Raw genomic sequence first — 5,608 nt, forward strand, 5'->3', positions numbered from 1 at the left:
GTGGATGTGAGCGTGTGCGCGCCAGCACGCTTGAGTGCAGGCATAGATAGTTTTTGTGTGTCTAAAAAAGGGGGTTGTGTGTTTTTTATGTGTGTTGGATGAAAGCACCATGAGCAGATGGGGTGGATGTGCAAGGTTGTGTGTGTGTGTGTGTGTGTGGTGTGTGTGTGTGTGTGTGTGTGTGTGTGTGTGTGTGTGTGTGTGTGTGTGTGTGTGTGTGTGTGTGTGTGTGTGTGTGTGTGTGTGTGGTGTGTGTGTGTGTGTGTGTTGCTTTGTGGCGCACGGCGAGGCACATTTTCAAAACCCATCTTCAGCCACCTCAGATGAGCCGGGGATTATAGACTGACCCTCGATGCCTCTGTCTTATTGGTCTGGCCGGGGAGCATCAGGCTGCGGTAACCAGCCGTCCCACCGTCCTCTGTACTGCACCACACCTGCAGACACACATTCTCCTGATCTGCACAAATAAACGATTCCACTCTCTACGATAAATATAAGGAAAAATAATGATGAATAAATGAAAACAAGTCTCCAGATAATATCACATTTTTAATTGACCGCCCTGCATCCCAGCAATTTGAAGGTGTTGTCATTTTAATTATTGTTCCAATGATTTTAGCGTGTTGGTGTGTTCACATGTCTCTCCTTCTCTTCGTCAGGCTTAAAGATGCAGTGGACCCCCGAGCACAGCCAGTGGGCCGAACAGCATTTCGACATATCCTCCACCACGCGCTCGCCAGCCCACAAGGGCTGAGGCCTACAGGGCGTTGCCCGGCCACCTGCAGCGCTCCACGGCCTACCAGTACGCCTGGGCCAATGACGACATCTCCGCCCTCACCGCCTCCAACCTGCTCAAGAAGTATGCTGAGAAGTATTCTGGCATTCTGGAGATGCCGGGCGGATATTCCGAGGCCCCTGGAGTGATGAACGGCGTAAAGGGGAATCAGAGCCCTGGCAGGATGGCGTCTACCCCATGAGCTGCATCCCAGAGGGGGTCTCGGTGAGGAAAGGAGGGGTGGCGGCGGCCTCGGACGTGGTGTCTGGTATGTGCAGCTCCCCTGGCCTGGCCTCCAGCACCCTGAGCGAGCCCAGCTACTCCAGCAGCAGCTGTGGGAGCCACAGTGCCACTGCCTCCCTCCACTCCTCCTCCATGGCCTCTCAGGAATACGGCCCGGCGTACAGCGGATCCTACCTGCACAGTAGTTACAGCTCCCAGTCCTGCCCCGACCCCAGCTCTCCCCTCTCCCACTGCACAGTTTCTGGGCTCCTGCAGCCGCCCCCTCCACCGCCCTCCCACCCCACATTAGTCCCAGCTTACAACGGAGGCTTCCCCCCCCCCAACTTGTCTAGTTATAATTACCCCCCAGCAGGCTACCCAGCTCAGAGCTCGGTCGGGCCGGGGATACAGCCCTGGGGGAGCACCCCCTCCCTCCTCATACCTCCCCTCAGGCATCGCTGCACCCACACCCACTCCCCCCCTCTTCTACTTTACCTGGATACCCATACCAGAGCCACAACCTGACCCCAATTGCCCCAACCCCTCTCAGCAGTAGCTCCTCTAACTCACTGAAGAGGAAAGCCTTCTACATGACAGGCCAAGGAGAGATGGACTCCTCTTATGCTAACTTTGCTTATGGTCAGGTCTCGGAGCTCTGCTGAGAGCCCCATGTACAGGATAGCAGACAGCAGCAGTGCAAATGGAGGCTCTAACAGCACCGGTGGTGGAGGCTTTGACAGGAGCGCAGAAAAGTCCTCTTTAACTTTTAATCCTCAGAAACAGTCCGAGCAGAGGAAGTACAGCAGTCAGGCAGCAGGGTGGGCCACTGACTCCCCCGCCCTACGGCTCCTCCACCCTGGGGGGTTCCCGCTCAGCAGACTCCCTCGCCAGCTTCACTTCGCCCTCCCTCAGCGAGCAAAGTGCTGAAGACCACCGTCTCCACCTCTCCCACTCTGGACCGGGGCCTACGTCCTCCTCATCCTCGTCCTCCCGACATGCTGAGGAGCAGCTAAAAACCAGTGACCCTCACCTCCTCGACATGGTGACCTCTGAGATCGTCCAGCAGGGCCCCCCCGTAGATTGGTGTTGACATCGCAGGCCTAGAACTGGCGAAGGCAACTCTGAAGGAGGAGGTTCTGTGGCCCATTCTCCGACCGGACATGTTCAGCAGTTTAGGACCAACCCCACGCTGTCTGTTGCTGTTTGGCCCCAGGGGGCAGCGGCAGGACATTGCTGGGTCGCTGCCTGTCCAGCCAGCTGGGGGCGCCATTCCTGCAGCTCAGTGGTTCCACGTTGGCCACCAAGTGGTTGGCTGATGGAGAAAAGATTATCCGAGCATCGTTTCTGGTGGCGCGCTGCAGGCAGCCATCAGTACTGTTCATCAGTGAGGTTGACATGCTGCTGTCGGCCCACCTCAGTGAAGAGAGTCCCATCAACCGGCTGAAAGGAGAGCTGCTCGGCCAGCTGGACTCGCTGCTCATAGGGCTCCGGTGAGGACGGAAGCAACCAAGTGCTGGTGGTTTGCTCCACAAGTCGACCCCAGGACATGGACGAGGGGCTGCGCCGGTACTTTGCTCGAAGGGTTCTGGTGCCCCCTGCCGGATAGCGCAGCCAGACACCAGATTGTGTCCCAGCTCCTGGCCCAATCTCAGCACAAATACTGCCTGAGCGAGGAGGAGCTGGCGCTGCTGGTCCAGCGTACAGAGGGTTTCTCTCGGACTGGATCTGGCCAGACTCTGCCAGGAGGCCCTCGTGGGTCTGCTACACGTCTCTGCACAGGGCATGGACATGACAAGGGATGATGTCCAGGGGACAGATCAGGCCCCTCACCTACCAGGACTTTGAGAGTGTCTTTTGTAAATTCCAGGCCAGTATATCGCAGAAAGAGATTGACACGTACACTGAGTGGAACAAAATGTTCGGCTGCAGCCAGTGAAAAGATAGATTCCGCCCTGAGAAAACGAGGCATCCACAATTCCTTTCGGCAGGGCAGACGCATTGTGCTGGAGGGGAGGGCATGCAGGAGGCCAACACGAGCCCACCGAGTTCTCACAAACAGGGTTGAGACGCTCCAAGGGACCTGATCGATGAGACAACTGGCAGTTTCGCGTTAATGAGCAAGTTTTAATTTGAATGCTTGACACTCCAGGAAAGCTGGGCATTGTTTACACATTGCGAGCGAGTTGGCTCCAGAAGAAAGACGCCCCAGTGTCTGTATATATATCGTTATGTTCTTGTTCTTGGAGTTTTGTTTGGCTATCCAAGTGCCTGAAGTGGTGCTTTCTGATTTCCTTTCTTTATTGGCCTCACAATTTACATTCATGGCATGAGCTGATGATTATTAAGAGCTTTAACACTTCAGCAGTGAGTCTGAACAACAGAGATTGACAGTGGCCATTGCTGGTGGTCAATCATTCTTTATTGTCTTGCTAAGAGCAGTAATCCATCAGAACGGCAGTCGTCTGGGCTCGGACTCATCTCTTCTGATCCTTTGTCTGCAAAAACAAACGTTACAAACAAAACTCAGGAAAGCGTTTGTGAATTGTACAGTAACCTCGAGTTATCCTGACGAAAAAGCACTAAGATCCGAGAGGGGAGTCCACGGCAGTGTTAGGTGTACCTCAGCTGGCTACGATAAATAGCAAAGAGATGACAATGAATGTACAAGATATGTTCTGGATTGACAAAATTGACACTGAGAGTAAAACCTCAATTTCTTTCAGATCTTCCCCTCGCAGCAGTTGCTTTAGTTTCTTCTCCAGCAGTCCTGAAATTTAAAAACAGTGTCGTTTGTGGGTTTTAAGAGACGAGCTGGTTTTAGGGGGCGTCGGGAGCTGTATAAATATCAAAACACCCATAATCATCACTGTTTATATTGTGCGAGCTAGACTCTATGGTTGGGCTGCATGGGGGGGGGGGGGGGGGGTTCTGTCAGGTCAGCTAACTACTGCACAAATACCTCAAACAGCTCATTTGTCATTGGTTTATCAGAGGACGATGGAGAACCTGATAGAAAAACTCCTCCAGATGAACCAAATGACAAGTTTGAGGGAATATGCTCTTTTGCTTTCTTGCCTATGAAATCAGATGAGAAGGTTGTTACCTCTTTATCATCTGTAATTCTTCTATAAAAAAGAAAACTCAAATCCACCTGACAGTAAAGTTTAATTTTACCAACCTGTACTGGATGAGCCACGAAGCTACAGGCTGCTGATTGGCTCGATACCATTTAAAGGACATATAAGAGACGTATCCAATTTCTTCCTTCTTTTTCTGAGCAAGAAAGTAAAAGTATTTCCTGAAATGTCAAAGTAAATTCTAATTGGATTTAAAATGAAATGTTTGGCTTGATGTCATGTTAAAAATGGAGCATGAGGTTCACTTAAAGGGGAAAGAATTGAGATTTCCAGAATCTACGGTCACATTATTACGTGAACTTAAATTGTAATTTTAGGCTACGTGTCATTTCATTGGAGGAATATCGTCTGTGTTAAAGTGAGGAATGTGAGTTGTAGAAGTTTCACAAATAACACAAATGTTTCTCCTCCACTAAAGAGGCAGTTTCCTCCATATCTGTGGTTCTCTCTTCACAATAGACTCCCGTCTCATCTGCGTGATATTCAAAGTGGTTCCGAAGAAACAAGACCGATTTTTTTGATCCAGATTATGACTTCTCATAATATCATTATTCTCGAAATCTCAGCCCTCAATATGTCCCTGATACTCCATCATTCACTGTGTGTAGTTTCAGTCAGACATTCTGTATTGGAAACAGAATAATCCTCAAGCAACTCCACAGTTTTGTTGAAGTGAGCTCTTGATTTTCTCCCAAGTTTGATTTGAAAGGTATCTAGTTGTGAAAGTATGTGTTGCTCACACTGCTTCCCTGTACTTGAATGGATTGGTTACAGAATGGGATCCCACTCCTGTTATTTTAATCACACATCCCTCCAGTGCATGTCCCTCATGTCTATAATTTTCTACAAGTGTGGAAATAGAAAATCAAGAGTAAATTACTGTTTTTGCCAGAGGTCAAGGGGTCATTTGATCATAGCAATTTTCACTGACCGATATTTCCTGCAGTGCATTTAGTATTATTATTGTCACAGCCATGTTATTGTCCGACGGGAGGTACAGACGCAGTTAGCACAACCGTTTTGAAAACTTTAATCAAAGGATGTTTGTCCAGAGCGAAGGCACCAGACTCACTAACCCAACTCATGTAACTTTACTGTCAGTTTTCTCACTATATCTCAACAGATGACATAAGAGCACATAAGTCCAAGTGCATTTTCAGTCCTCTGAAAGGCTTTTGTAACATGGGGGGGGCATTCTTTGGCACTCCGTCTTGAAGTCCCTTATACCTGAAGGTTATCTGTTGCCCATTGTATTGCATCGGAATGTATTTTTGTCTCCTCCTTGTCCAGGAACTGTCCTTGAGCTCTTCTCTTGTGGCATGGGAGTAATTATGATACTTTATCGTATGTGCACTAAATGAGTTTTCGTGTAATATAGAAATGTCTCGACGTCTCACTGACAGCACTTGCTTTTTTTTGTTTGTTTTCCTGAGGAGATTCTGTTTATCCGAACCAGTGATCAGCTTTGTGCATC

The 5,608-nt window shown here is 49.6% G+C and overlaps 1 pseudogene; it reads left to right on the forward strand.

Moving 5' to 3' along the window:
- The first annotated feature begins 664 nt into the window (after positions 1–664).
- LOC128431027 (fidgetin-like) lies at positions 665–3,877 on the forward strand (annotated as a pseudogene).
- The last annotated feature ends 1,731 nt before the right edge of the window (positions 3,878–5,608 follow it).

Source organism: Pleuronectes platessa, chromosome 24 (genome assembly GCF_947347685.1).
Source record: "Pleuronectes platessa chromosome 24, fPlePla1.1, whole genome shotgun sequence".
Classification (NCBI taxonomy): Eukaryota; Metazoa; Chordata; class Actinopteri; order Pleuronectiformes; family Pleuronectidae; genus Pleuronectes; species Pleuronectes platessa.